This window comes from Falco punctatus, assembly GCF_963210335.1.
Source record: "Falco punctatus genome assembly, chromosome: 6".
Taxonomy (NCBI): Eukaryota; Metazoa; Chordata; class Aves; order Falconiformes; family Falconidae; genus Falco; species Falco punctatus.
Genome location: NC_137585.1, coordinates 80,945,385 through 80,961,387, shown reverse-complemented (window position 1 = coordinate 80,961,387; position 16,003 = coordinate 80,945,385). Strand labels below are relative to the sequence as shown.

At 37.6% G+C, this 16,003-nt stretch overlaps 1 long non-coding RNA gene across 1 annotated transcript; it reads left to right on the top strand.

Annotated features, from left to right (window-relative positions):
* The first annotated feature begins 374 nt into the window (after nucleotides 1-374).
* Nucleotides 375-9,981, top strand: LOC308065283. Its single transcript, XR_013928732.1, has 2 exons — nucleotides 375-4,600; nucleotides 4,675-9,981. It is a non-coding gene; the product is annotated as an uncharacterized lncRNA (long non-coding RNA).
* The last annotated feature ends 6,022 nt before the right edge of the window (nucleotides 9,982-16,003 follow it).

The window sequence follows — 16,003 nt, the reverse complement described above, 5'->3', positions numbered from 1 at the left end:
GATGAAATGTCTGTTCCTTTGTTTTAATTTTTACTAACGTCCACTGCTAAGACAGCTTATAGGAACTTGCAATTTGCAGGACTGTGCAATGCCAGACTGTAGAGTAATTTGGAAGCTCTGATCGATTAGAAAAACCTTTTTGTAGCAGCTGGCATGGCAACCTTTTAAATTTTAGATCTGAGTCGCATATTTCACTGAAGAGGACTAAGGGATGAAGCTTAGAATTTTGATCAATATGGAGGAGAGAATAAAAATAAACATAGGTCAATATAACAATAAAATATTTTATTTACAAACCTGATACCATGGTCTAATCTCACAATAATTATTTTAAATAAATTAATAATGTTTTTTGATTGGGTGCTAATTTTTTTGGGGGTGGTGCTGGGTGTTATGTTTACACAGCAAGAAGTGGAATACCACCATTCGAGTTTTCTTTTTTCCAGGTAAGCCAGAGGTAAACTCCTGGACTCCAGTAAACAGTGACTGGATAGGACACATGCCAAGATGCTTGCAGGTGTCTCAGCACACAGCTCACACCGCCTGTGCTGTCAGTGCCCTGCCCAGGAGCCGCTGCCCTCCTCCCAGGAGGCTTCTCCTCTCTCGCACTTGTGGAGATGGGCAGATTTTATCCTACAAGAGCTCAGAGACTGAAGCAAAGATTTTACTAAATCAGTTTGTCAGACCCTGTGCTCTTACACAAAGCATCCTTGTTGAGACAAGTTCTCTTCTACTTGGTTGTTTCCAGAACCAGTCTTCTTCAGCCAGTCTTATGTCCTCACTCTAATGCCCTAGATTTATTTGTCTTAGAAAGTTGTCAGCCTTTTTATCTTCTTGCCCCTGTTTTGCAGAAAAATTCACCTACACTTGCAAAGCATCACAAGTGAATTTGGGAACTCCCACCACAACATAAATAACAGGCCAAAATTCAGAAAGTGCCACCTTAGAAAGGCATTTATATGCCTCTTTGATTTTAGGTATATGCCTCAGTATCATGCATATCAAAGCACAAATTCAAGTCTAAGCATGTGAAAAAGTGTTGGTGGTGAACACAAACGTGTGCTTAAAGCCATTTCTACAATTAGATCATTAATGTCTGAATAAGTAATATACTTAATGTCTAAATATACATTTCTAAAGTGGAATAAAATGGGATTGTGATATGACCTTAAGCATAGATCTATTCAGCTCTTGTTACATATACTGGATTTTTGTTCACGTTCTTGCTGGCATGTTTTCACTCAGTGCCATCTAGATTTCAGTGCCTGGACAAACACCAAGCAATTGCATGAGTGAGTTTATTTTGACAGGGTAGTGGTGAGGAGATTGCACCAGGTCTGGCCCTCTCATCTCCTGCATTTCTCAGCACTGCCCCAGCAGGCTTTTAACTCTGAAACATGACATGTCCTCTTGCAAATCCCAAAGTCATGGAGACATGACTCCAGAACACTGGAACAGGATGCATAAACAAAAAACCACCAGAGCAGGCAATACAGTAAACCCATCTCCAAAAAGCTACAGAGCCGTTATTACTTCCTAGTGAAAAATATTATTGAATCATAATTTTATACTAAAAAGAAGCTTTGATAAGGCATATGGACAGCCTTCTTTCTAAACATTGCTATAATCTTATGTCAATTGCACCAGACATATGAAATACTATTTTAATAGATGGAAAAAATTGCAGGCAAATCTCAGCTTCCATAGCCATCAATAAAAGTTTATCAGGTATTTGGTTTGCTCTTGTTTGGCTCTTCAAGAATGTGGAAACCTCACCTAATGCTCTGAAGTTATAATTTCTGCTTGAAAGATAAAGATTCTTAAAATTATGTTATAAACCAGTAAAAGTAATCATTAAAAAAGAAATAGTGAAAAATCTACTGTTGCTGTTAAGGATCTATTTATTTGGAAACAAAGTATTATTTGCTTGACTTGTTATATAGAAAAGAACACGGAAAATCACCCACAGATCCCTGCACTGAGATCAGCATGAGTACTCTGACTGTAGCTAAAGTATGAAAAATTTATCCTGGATTTTAGTTTAATATTGATGTTTGATTCTAAGGAGAATTCCCAGTCTGTGTTACCTAGCAATATATTGCAATAAAAACATGAAGCTTGATGCACCTCTGAGAAAATAAATGTTCTTTGGTACTTAAAACTGTTTGTTTGAAATATTTCTGTAGGTGTAAAATCTAGTGATATCAAGTGGTCCTGTCATAGCAAATAAATTAACAGGGAGTTTTTGCATATTTTTGATGAATTAAAATTCTCTCTTTCCAAAATAGGACTGCAACAAATATAATTACTCAGCTGAAGGTTAATTTGGTGATTATAACCAAGTACATAGGACCAACATTTTTTTCTTTACAAGATTTCCAGCAAAAAAGGTTATTCATGAGGTAGCTTTTCCTAAGATATTCTAAGATCAAAAAATCATTTTTAAAATATTTTTTTTTAATATAGCTGATCATTTTGGTTTGCTTTCTGGATATCCTGTATACAATCACTTTTGGTGCCTTGCCACTTATATATATTATTGCAATGACAGAGATTACATAAAATAGCCATAAACTACACCTTTCCTATTGATATGGAATGCTTTAATCACATAAAACTGAAGAGTCTGTTTCACGTTGCTTCAAAGCAAATATCATTATTTTAGCAATGTAATTTAGTAATATACCTTAGACAGGAGCATAGTTTCATACCATTATAGTAATTCACAATAGACTAGGTTATGATTTTATCTACCTTTCAATGCAGGAAGCATGAATAACTGCACTCGATGTTTTCCTTTCCCGCCAAGTCTTTGGGTAAAAGAGTTGAGTCTCAGATCTGTGCTTTCCATGGATTCAAGCTATCAAGATAGGTATGCCAAAGGGAAGCATACTTTGCTGTAACACAACACAGCTAATTTCCTTTCTTCTTCTAGTGTGGAGCAATATGGGAGCTGAGGACAGTTTTTGACAGATGTCCACAAACAGGTTTCGCATGTGCACTGAGGTGTAGTCAGCGGAGCTCATCACTACGATCAGTGTGATCTGGAAAGTGGGTTCAACTTTCCCCGAAACAGGTACATAAGACAAATCGATTAGATTCAGGTTTTGAACACTTTTGTTTGTTACAAATGTTTATATTTTCCCTAGCAAGTCTGACAAAACATTCAAATACTTGATATACGTATACCCAACATGACAGATCCTGAGCTTTGCAGAAAACCCATTAGTTTCTATAAGTTCCTAACCAAACATCACCTACATTTTCCTTTCCTCTGGGTACTCCCAAGCTATCAATATAGTAAAATTGGTTTGATTCATTAGTCAAATCAAAGAATTTGCTAAAGTTATTGCCAGAAGTAGCTTGTCTAACATTTTGTACATAAATAAGAAAACATGTTATTAAAGTAAGTTTGAGGATCATTTAAAAAAAAGAGAATCTTCACTTTCAGCATAAGCCAACTTTTCATCAGTACAGATTCACTCTCTAATTGCCCCCTGAAAAAGCAAAAAATAATATCCAGCTTTTTGTTCATATACATTAAATCACTCATGCTATAAGGGAACTATGAGAGATCTTATTTCATGTTATGGAGAAAGACTTGACCCTTCATCCCCAGATGGCAATTTATACGATGTATCCATTACAATTTCACATCATGAAGTCTGTAGATGACAGTTTCCCCAGCGCACAATAACCCAGCATACTCTAATCTTCTCTATATGGAGTAGATAAAACTCCAGATTTATAATAAGTACTGTGCTGTTAAGGGTCCAAGACATAGATTACAAAAACATTTTAGTCTTTGAATATACTATAATACTTCATCTCTCCCTCAAAAAAGAAAAACCTTTAGCAGAATCTAATGGTGTCTGTTTCCCACATGAAAATGGGATTTGCCATGTCCATACAAGTTTTTTATCATTAAAAATCTAAATATTGGAGAACAGTATCAATTTGTTATATCAATGCTACACAGTACCGTAGGTATGATAGCCAAATTAAAACTATGTTTAAATACTTTTCCTACTATTTCCTAGTATTCAAATATCCACTTGTACACGTTAGAGAGATATTAACTGGCTATTATTTCAGGTACTTGATATCACATTTTAGACAGATTAAAGATACAGAAAGATACATTTTAATTAGAAATATATTTGACTACAGATGACCCAAACTACATGCATGATACAGTTTTACTAGTTTAATACCAATAACTTTTAAAAAAATTATTTTAAAATAATAAATAATACATCAATTAAAATAAATAAAAATTTAAAAAAACGGGTATCTTCAATTTATCACAAAAGTTTCATTAAAAATATCCTAATTTGTATATTTCAAGGACTGTGGAAGATTTTTTTGGATTTATTTCAAGCACTTCTGAGCCAAAAATGGTCATCAAATTTTAAGTCTACTTCCTACTCTACAAAACACCAATAGCCAGTGGATACGGACTTTGATGTAGCATCTAGCTTAAAACTGCCATGCTTTGGGAAAAGGCAAGAAGATACATGCATTTTTAAATATTTTTATGGCATTATTCTCATTTATTTATTTCATTTGCATACAGTACTACTAGGACTGTTCTAGTAAGGTCTATTTACAGTAGGGTAGTTTGAAACATTCATTTTCATTTGCATACAGTACTACTAGGACTGTTCTAGTAAGGTCTATTTACAGTAGGGTAGTTTGAAACATTCATTTAATTTGGTGAAAGGAGAGATCTGATATAGTACAAGATTTGAATCATAGAAACATGGAATCATAGAATCGTTTAGGTTGGAAAAGACCTTTGAGATCATCAAGTCCAAACGTTAACTCAGCACTGCAAGTCCATCACTAAACCATGTCCCTCAGCACTGCATATACCTATTTTTTAAACACCTCCAGGGATGGTGATTCTACCACCTCCCTGGGCAGCCCATTCCAATGCTTCAACACCCTTTCCATGAAGACATTTTTCCTACTATCAAATCTAAACCTCCACTGGTGCAACTTGAGGCCATTTCCTGTTGTCCTGTTGTTGTAATCTGGGAGAAGAGACCGACCCCCACCTGCCTGCAGCCTCCTGTCAGGTAGCTGCAGGGAATGATAAAGTCCCCCCTGAGCACCCTCCTCTCCAGACTAAACAACTCCAGTTCCCTCAGCCACTCTTCATAAGATTTGTTCTCTAGACCCTTCACCAGATTCGTTGCCTGTCTCTGGACACGCTCCAGCACCTCAATATCTTTCTTGCAGTGAGGGGCCCAGAAATGAACAATATTCGAGGTGTGGCCTCACCATTGCCCAGTAAAGGGGGACAATCACTTCCCTGGTCCTGCTGGACACACTGTTTCAGAACAAGCCAGGATGCTTCTGGCCTTCTTGGCCACCTGGGCACCCTGCTGGCTCCTGCCCAGCCGGCTGTCAACCAGCACCCCCAGGTCCTTTCCCACCAGGCAGCTTTCCAGTTGCTCTTCCCCAAGCCTGTAGTGCTGTGTGGGGTTGGTGTGACCGAGGTGCAGGGCCTGGCACTGAGCCTTGTTGAATCTCATACAATTGGCCTTGGCTCAGCGGTCAAACCTGCGCAGATCCCTCTGAAGTGCCTTCCTGCCTTCAAGCAGATCAACACTCTCCCACAGCTTGGTGTTGCCTGCAAACTTATTGAGGGAGCACTTGATCCCCTCATCCAGATCATTGATAAAGATATTAAAACAGGACTGTCCCCAATACTGAGCCCTGGTGAATACCACCCGTGATCAGCCGCCAGCTGGAGGTAACTCCATTCACTACCACTCATTGGGCTTGGCCGGCCAGCCAGCTTTTAACCCAGCACAAAGTATGCCCATCCAAGCCACAAGCACCCAGTTTCTCCAGGAAAATGCTGTGGGAAATGGTGTCAAATTTCTTGTCCTACTAAGGTCCAAGTAGACAACATTCACAGCCTTTCCCTCATCCACTAGATGGGTCATCTGGACATAGAAGGAGGTCAGGTTCATGAAGCTGGACTTGCCTTTCACAAATCCATGCTGGCTGGGGCTGATACCACTGATGTCTTGCACGTGCCATGTGATGGTGCTCAGGGTGATCTGCTCCATAACCTTCCTCATCACCAAAGTCAGGCTGACAGGCCTGTAGTTCCCGTGATCCTCCTTCCTGTTCTTCTTGTAGATGGGCATCATGTTAGCTAACCTCCGATCTTCTGGAACCTCTCCAGTTTGCCAGGACTGTTGATAAATGGTGGAGAGCGGCCTGGTGAGCTCTTCTGCAGATCCCTCAGTACCCTCGGGTGGATCCCATCTGGCCCCACAGACGTGTGTGTGTCTAAGTGGAGCAGCAGGTCATGAATTGTTTCCTCCTGGACTATGGAGACTTCGTTCTGCTCCTCATTCCTGTCTTCCAGATCAGGGGGCTGAGGACCCAGTTAAAGACTGAGGCAAGGAAGGCATTAAGCACCTCAGGCTTTTCCTCATCCTTTGTGGCATTGTTGCCCCCTGCATGCAATAAAGGATGGAGATTTTCCTTGGCCTTCCTTTGGTTTCTAATGTATTTGTAAAAATATTTTTTGTTATCTTTTACAGCAGTGGTCAACTTAAGCTCTAGATGGGTTTTCGCCTAATTTTCTCCCTGTATAACTTCATGACATTCTTATAGTCCTCCTGAGTTGCCTACCCCTTCTTCTGAACGTGGTAAATTCTCCTTTTTTTGTGAGTTCCAGCCAAAGCTCTCTGTCTGGCCAGGCTGGTTTTCTTCCCCATTGGCTCACCTCTCATCACATGGGGACAGCCGGTTCCTACCCTTTAGGCCTTCCTTCTTGAAGAATGTCCAGCCTTCCCAGACCCCTTGGCTCTTCACAACTATCTCCCAAAGGACTCTTGTCAACCAGACTCTTAAACAGGCCAAAGATGGCCCTCTGGAAGTCCAGGGTAGTGGTTCTTCTGACCCTCCTCCTTACTCCTCCTAGAATTGAAAACTTTATTGTCTCACAATCACTATGCCCAAGGCGGCCTCTGACCACCACAACACATACCAAACCTTCTCTGTTTGTAAACACCAGGTTCAGCAGGGCATCTCCCCTGGCTGGCTCCCACACCAGCTGTGTCAACGCTGGCATGCCACCCCCAGGCTCATCTCTAAGGAGTCCAATTTTATTCCTTTCCCCCTTCAAATTTAGTTTAAAACTCTCTCAATGACCCCTGCAAACTTTTGACCTAGAATCCTTTTCCCCTTTTCCCATTTTGTGATATTTTATTGAACTTATTAATTGCACTGATGCATTCTTTAAATTCTACTCAGTCTACCTGTGATTCTAGAAAAAATATTTCAAAATCTTTTAAAATAGATTTTGCTTGGAAACTTAACCCCTATAACATTTAAATATTATGTTATTAAACTATATACAGTCATTATGTCAAACCTTAGAATAGTTTTTATTTATATGTATAATGCAAGAAATAATTTTATTGATGTTCATTTAAAATGTATTCTTGTAGTGGTCACTGAATATTAGCTTTTAATAGTGGTTTTGTAATGGCATTTTCAGTAGATAAAGCTCCAAGAGATACTATTTTGTTCTTATTAACTTGCTGATAAAATCGGTGCTAATTGATTAAATGTGACTCTGGGATGCTATTATCCATAGAAATGGGCCAAAACAGAAGATGTTTCTTTTCATTTGTCTCTCATAGCATTCACCGCAACCCTATTTCTAAATTGTCTTAGTCCCTCAGGGAGATTTCATCACTTTCCATTGACATAACAATTGTTTTTTAGCTGACAGTTTGATGAGTCTCCTGCAGCAACCTCACTTAAATAACCTGTAAATAATGGGACTATACCAGTCAAAGTTGAGATAGTTTTTAAAGGACTTTAACATTTACCTTTTATCTGACTGTAGAACATTAATGGATTTTCTTCATTTCATAAATGTGAAAAACCAATGACTCATATAGAGAGCAGATGAGTGGACAGATGTGATGGGTCTTTATATGGAAATTACACCCCAGTACCTAGTGATTAATGAAGAGTTGTAGACATTCTGAGTTTGTGATAACATCTATTTAAAACCAACAACACTGACTTTACAAGTAAGGTTGATGCCTTTTGACCAGCCACCTGTTAAATTATGAACCTTTTAAATATAAACTACAGTCCAACATCCTTACATACTTTTTTCAGCTCTGCCATTATTCAATTGTTTTGTGGTGCAGGAATGGACTGTCTTAAAAAAACTGTTAACAGTATGTGCCTACAATAAGATGTGCCTGTTCATCTTTCAAAATGGAATACTTTATTTAGCTTTTGGATATGATGAACCCATTTGGTAGCTTATGAGACTTCTTAGAAGGTGACTGTAGTGGTAGCTATAGAGATGAGATGCCAAATAAAGCTAAATGAAAAATATGATTAGTTCATCTCCAGTTTGTTGATCATCAAGCAGCATTTATTAAAATTTTAAAAGCTAGTATTTCTACAATCAAAGGATAATAAATACTAGATTTGTAAATACTTATGCAGAAACGTTACAAACTATAATTTTAGGAACATCATAAAAACAGACATATAGCTGTTCAGCATGGACACTCATTTATTTATACAAAACTGATCTCTTCCATGAAAATACTTGTAAGTCTTCGAGGATTAAATTGATCCAACTTTTACTCCACACATCTTAATTTCAACTTAAAAACCAGGAATTTTGCATACACTTATAAGGGAACTTGTCTAATGGAGCTCCTTGAGCAAAATGAAGACTTGAAATGCAGAAGAAACACTGGACTATCATGTTCCAAAAGTGGAAGAATGTGGGAGTGAAACCACTACTTAAAACTCATTTCGTTATGGAGTCCTCTGTGTTCTATGATAGGAGAAAGGCTTAGACAGGGCTGACAGTCACTTTTGCTCCAAGCTGTGAAGCAAAATTTTTCAGGTGTATCACACGCATTCCTTTGCAACACTTGGAGTTTCAGAATGATTACCAGATATCATGCTATACATCAAGAGGTTTTCCTGGTTAGTTCCAGATACTTGAAAATCCTTTTATCACCAATTTGCAAAACAAGGCTATGCATTTTACGTAGATGTATGTGTTGCTGCATGTTTCATGAGCAAGCTAGAGGAGCTAAGCTTCTCTTGTAGAGTCTCACGAACTCTGTTAAGTATTATCATACCCACAGAGATTGAGTTAACTTCCAGCATTAGATAGATAAGTCCTTTAGCCAACACCAGGGCAAGGTGGAAGTAAAAAGAATTATTTACTAAATATGAGATAAACAACAGTTTACAAAAATTTATCAAAACACGCACACAACTTAAATGAAAGAACTATCCATCAGCCTTGTATTTATAGTAATTTAAGTTAAAATCATTCAGGGCACAAGTTAAAACAACTATTCAGGGCACGTGGCTTGACCTTTATTAGCTTAAACATTTAACTAGGACATCACAAGTCCCTAAGACACCAGTTGGCAGAGAGCTGTTTTGAATATGTGTTTACTGCATTAAAAAGATGGCCATAGATTTTAGCTTCTAACTTAAACTGTCAGTGGTTTGGGAGTTTGTATGAAAACACAGTGTGTTTATGCTCTTAAGCTACATTGTAGAATCATAGAATGGTTTGGGTTGGAAAGGACCTTAAATATTATCTAGTTCCTACCACTCCATATACAAACAACAATCATTTAGATAGGTAAAAACTCTTAAGATGTTGAATATGGCAAAGAATAAATACAAATTTTTGTCCAAGCAGGTTGTCTAGTGACCACTAGCAGTCATGCAGACAGTAGGAAATGAAAATTTGGGTGAAATCTGATTCCAAAATAGTAACAAGGATAAATGCTTAGCACATGTTACCCGTTCTCCAGTAACATATTAATTATTACATTTCAGTCCAACAAGTCTGATCTGCCTCCAGATTAGAATCTTCCTGCTTCCTTTTCTTCAGTATTTGATCTGATTTTTTATGGAGAAAAGAAGCAAACCAAAACCAAAAGCAAAGTAACAGCAGATCCTCATATTCTCTCAGTGATCTTCAGGGTGGCTTGAGGACATGCTTCTGCTGATGAAATTATTCCGGTTCCCCAGGATAAATAACAGAACTGAATCCTCAGCCTTTGCTGAACAGGGCTTTCACTTCATTTTCTTAAAACAATACAGATACTTCCAGTAAACTGGCCTCAGGAAGTGCAGCTTACTACGCAGTATTTTCTAAATAGGAATTATTGAGGTGTAGTACTACCTGAGGAACTTCTGTCATTACATTATTATTACTTCTTCACACGGAAAATTACATCAGCTTTGAACACTTCATTCCAAGCTAGACAAAGCAGAAGTACCTTCCAGCATTTTCCAGCACCTCACAGTTTCAGAGTGTTAGTATACACTGTACTGGATTTATGGAATGCATCAAACCTGTTATTGATCCATGAATCATCTCAGAGAATGGATTTTTTCATATACATAAATGTCTAGGATTAATCAAAAGTATTCAAGCCATTAAGTAACATCATGTGTTTAGAAAGCTGTGTTCCCCAGCAAAGGAGGAAGGGATAATACTTTTTAAAACATCCATTGGTCCTTCAAAAGCCAAAAGGAAATCACTGGGAGAGTCAAAACAAAATTTCCCCTCATTATTATCATGGGCAGCAAATCCATGGGGAAAAAAATATATAAGCCTGATTCTGTAGTGTTGTCACTCCATTGGCTTTGGTGGAGAAACTGTGCTCTACAGCAAGGTGAAGAAGGATTAGGTCTTTATGGCTATATGGCATTTAGCAGATGCCATTACCATAATAAAAAGGTGTATTTATTATTTTAAATAATTTTATAGACATAAATGATCATATAAAGTATTCAAATGTTATTTTGAATCCTTTTATATTATTTTTTTATATTCAATCATATGATATAGAGGAATTCTTTACATTTTACTTTTATTGCCCAGCCTTACTTGGAGGTTTTGGGGAATAAACAGCACTGAAAACAGATGGCTGGGATTACAAAGCTTTACCTTGTGCAGTAAAATGAGGCTTTGTGCAGATGGACCTGTAGATATTACTGCCAGTATTGTACCTTATCCATATGGACTGCAAGATTTATGGCAAAAGTAATTATTTTCAAATTCATCCTTGGATACAAGCTAATGCCCCCCTGTTTGCATGTCTCTACTCTTTCTAATGTGTGGCATTAGAGAAGAAATAATCTAAAATAAACATTAAAGTGTTTCTATGGTAAGTCAGACACGATACATGAAATAGTGTTCTAATATTTTAAGAAAGGACTCTCTGAGCACCGTGCTTGAGCGTGGCAACATAAAGCATGCAGGTAAGCAAGTACTGTGGCAGCTCAGTGTTTTCACACCAGAGGATTCACGTTCCTGCAGACTGAGATTTCTGTGGAGAGCATGGAGCTAACAGGCAAGAGGCAGTGAGTTGATAGCATGGAAAAAAGGCAGGAAAAAGTTGTCCCAGCGCCTTTAAGAACCTGTTACGGCAGCTGTGTGTTCAACACAGGGCTGTCCTCCAGGGCTTGGCACACTTGCTGGTATAGTGGGAATATTCTTAAATCATATATATCATTCTAAATCTTGTGTCCTGCAATCAACCAGCTACAGGTCCTGCAAGGTGTTAGGCAGAGGTCAGATGGGCATGATGTAGTGTAAGAACCATGGGATGGGCTGTTCTTACCACTCAGAAGAAAGACTTCTCCAGTGCTTAAAGGCTGAGAAAAGAGTTGGGAGAAAGTCTCTGTTCAGAACGGTTGTGGAAGTACGAAGACAAAGGCTCAACACATCACCAGCAGGATCTCAAGACAAGTCCATAGCAAAGGCTTTCCCATGGCTTCCCACCACTGTTTGTACAGGGGAATAGCCACATTTCAGCCTCGACAAGCACAAACAGCAAACAGGTATGGAGAAATAAATATGGAAATGTGATTTCTTGTATTCACAAACACAAATGTAGAGGTGTCCATTCCTAGATGACATTATATTATCTTTTAATATGTTTTATTTAAAATGTTGATATTTTCATCTACAGATCTGTAAATAGATAGTGCACATGGTTTTCAATTACAACTGTATCTGAGTATACAGAGCCATAAATAAAGGAACTAAGACCCAACGATCTTTACAGGAAGAAAATCAGGAATGTTACCTTCACCCTTTAAATTTTCCATTGCTCTTCAAACATTCCCATTTTCCCTATTTTGTTCTTCAGTTTCATCTATGAAGTTTTCATTGTCTGATTACACACAACATTGAGGTACTCTCTAATGCTAAATGTTTCAGTACTGTGGTGCACTTTCAGGAACCAAAAGGTTTAACTAATTGCTATTTGTAAAGTCTAATTGCTATTTGTAAAGTGGTTTGAGATCGTCGTACTAAAAAAAAAAAAAAAAAAAAAAAAAAAAAAGTTACTGTTATAATGAGTTACTGGAAAGCAATCTCTTGTAGTGTTTAACACCTTAGTTTGCATAAATCGGATCACATTCATAATACATTTTGGGATTTTCTTTCTTTTGCCTTCAGGAGCAACAAAAATCATATGAACAGTAACAACAGTACATAAAAACCCCATCTGAATAACTTACTAAAAATACTGAAGAACAAAACAATATAGAACAAAACCATTTCTCCTACACAAAATCATATATGGAGTATTTCAGGCTAACTGAGCATAGCAACAAATGGTTAGTTTGGAATACCTGCAGAAAGAAATATACTTCAGAGAAATTTGTTTCTCAAATTATGGCAAAAACACACTGGTTGCATAGGAAGGTATTTTTTTTCTCTAGAAAAATAAATTTTATGTTTAAAAATAACTTTTGCTTTTTACTGAGCTAATTTTGTTCTTGGATATCACAGGCTTGATTTGCTTAAGCTGAAAGGAAATAACAGCTGCAAAGTTGTTCATATATGATGAACAAGAGCATAATATAAAACAACATACCCAACAACAACAAGCAACAGAACATTGCTCAGCTTAATGCCTGGATCCACATTACATCCCTGACTATTTACTCAGAACATCTTTGTGCAGCGTGCCCTCAGAGGCCCAAGAGCTACTTGTTCCACCCGTATACAAATGCCACTAAAACTGTAAACCCAAATTATCTTATGAAGAAAGTCACAAGGGAACTGAGTAAGCATGATATTAACTGATAAATACATGAAGAATAATTAATAATTTTAAAATTTGGAAGTACCAGTCACCTCTGAAAATTCCTTACCTACATTTGAAGTCTTAGCAACTTAGCAAACTATCTCTAAGAAGGACTGTTTTCAGTTTCTGTGTTACATTTAAAGTTTCACTGACATAGTTGCACAGTAGCTATCAAAAAGTCTGTCAGCCTGATCATGGAAGAAAGTTTCATAAAAAGCTACAGATGAATGATCTTATCCTTTAAAGCTATTATTCTTCAGACTGTTGAAAATATCAATATAATTCCCTTGGCTCTAGTCAGTTTTTCTTCTGAAGATTAAAAATCAGCCCAATTTATGCACAAAAGAAAAAATGTCATTGTCCTCATTTTGGCATAGTGAAGGCCCTATAGCATTTTGTGTACCTTATGATGCCTGTTCAATTGCATCACATTTGTGCTGTGCTTCAGGAAAAATAAAACACCCTCTAAGCCCTAAGGCAAAGCTATTTACAGACAGCTAGAAGCCATTATATGTTAGCACTGATGGATAAAACAGCTCAAACAAATAGGGAACAAATCTTCCACAATGCTGTACAGTAGTCTGTGAACGAGAATAGCAATCTACATGGATGGATTCTGGCATAAAGACACAGGAATGGTATAATGGAATATATATTATAAAGAAAGCAGTGCCTTGTGAGATCTGGGAAGAGGAACACAGAGCAAGGGAAGAAAATGGAAAACATAGACAGTTTAAACTAACTGAACAGCTGGTTCAGTGAAATAACAATTTTGTAGTTTATTTCAGATTCCACAAAAAATAGAGAGGTATATTGCCTGTTCTGGGTATACTGCAGCTCGTGGTAACCTGCGTTAATAAGTTTTCTGTCATTGAGAAAGATAATGTTCTAGTAAAGATGCTTCTGAAATTACTTTCTTGATATTTCACAGGAGCAAAGTACTCTTTGTGAAGTAACATGAGGAGACTAAGCACATGTTTAAAAATACAGTGTTAGCTTATTGTTACACGTCTGATTTTTAATCAGATTTTGAAAAGAATATTGGAAGGAAATAAGCAACAGTAAACTGCCATTTGGATAGTAGTTTGTTTAAAATATGCAGTATAGAGTCTGGAAATCACAATACTTCACATTTCTTATGATTTTTTTCAAAAAAAAGACAGTATTGTGGCACATGATGTCGAATACACGTATTTTAAAGAAAGGGATTTATAAATTTCAGGGGGTTATATGTGCATCTTTATTCTTCTCTGCATATTTGTTAGCATTCATAGTTTTGTTCATACAAATGCCTTCAACCATTCAAATAACCTGCCTGACAAGGCAGTACAAGGTGCAGCTACTGTGAAACAACCAACTGGATTTTTTCTGAGCTGTTTGGTAAATTTTATGATCCTTTCTAGCAGTTCTCTTTCTAGACTGAGTTAAAGGCTTTTTTTAGGTTATTAATTCCTCATGAAGGTTTGCACTGTGCTTGGGAAGAGGATATGTCTCTAATCACAGGTAGGGTGGTATTTTAGACATGCTTTGATGCATCAGTACATTCGTACTCGGTGTTTACTGCTATTCGCCTCTTGCCTCATTGGTTGCTGACATTGCCCTTGCCCTTAGGGTCGGGACTGGCTGGCTACAGCCATTCCAGCTATAATCTTAAGCATCTAACCATGGTGCTAAGTGTGGAAACGATACTCCAGGTCACTTCTGTATAACCAAACCCACCTAGCCATAGCAATCCCTGTTGTATTAATCTGAAACACAGCAATGAGGTAAAGCATCCTCTCCACCATCCTCTCCACCTGCAATTCATGAAGTGGCACATCTCTTCTCAGTCAGGAGACTGCCTAGACCTGGCCGATTGCCTGTGCATCAGCCAGCTTGTTTAGTACTGTTGCATCAGACTTTCCTTTAAAGGTAGGTCTTGCACTGGCTGCTGTAGAGCAAAGCCAGTTCCACGAGGGCCTGGCTGGATTTCCTCGCTGCCAGCAGACCCCACATTTGAGAGCAAGCCAGCAGTCTAGGCTGGCTGCACACCGTGGAAGAGCAATGGCATATGCTTAGAAACAAATGTTTCAGCCCCAGCTATTTTCACCGGCAAAGTACAGCTTTGGTCTGGCTGAAATGTTTACCAAACTTGGGTAGACCTCTGCTATTTCAGCAGAGCAAAACACTTACTTGAAGCGATTATGAAAAATTATTTTGCTCCGGCATTTAATGTTTTAATTAATATTTCAGTGATTCAAAGTTTATTTCAAAGTTATTTATAAATATTTTGTGAAAGTACAACACAGAAATAATCTCATTCAGGCTTAAAGGTGTTTCAATTTGAAACAACATTCTTTTCTTGATCAGGTGTTAATACAAATATGTATATGCAGCGGGATGGTTGCAAAATAAGGGATTAGCCCCTAAAAATGAAAATGTGAAACAAAAATTACAAACCATTAGGAAATGCAGTTCCAGCACATTATGCATTTATGGCTGTGATAATTTGCCTGCTTCATGACATGCACTTTCTGTCTGGATTACTTTTTCCATAAGACACCACCGCCTTGTCATGGTGAATTGCAGGGATAGATCATACAGGTCCTAATCAGTTGTTTCTCACATTTGCATCTGAGTTAACCCTCTTGGGTATCATTGCACTCATAATTCTGTTAAGGTGAATTATATTATTTTTCCCCCAGATAAGTAGTAAATCTATACACGTTTCAAGAATAATTAAAAAAACCCAAAAACCAACAACAAAAAACAACTATCGACAATCTAGGCTGTTTTTTCTAAAATTCAGAAAGAAAGAAAAAGAAAAGCCCACCTTTCTGATCCATTGAGGAGGAAAGTTAAAAAAAAAATCCAAATAT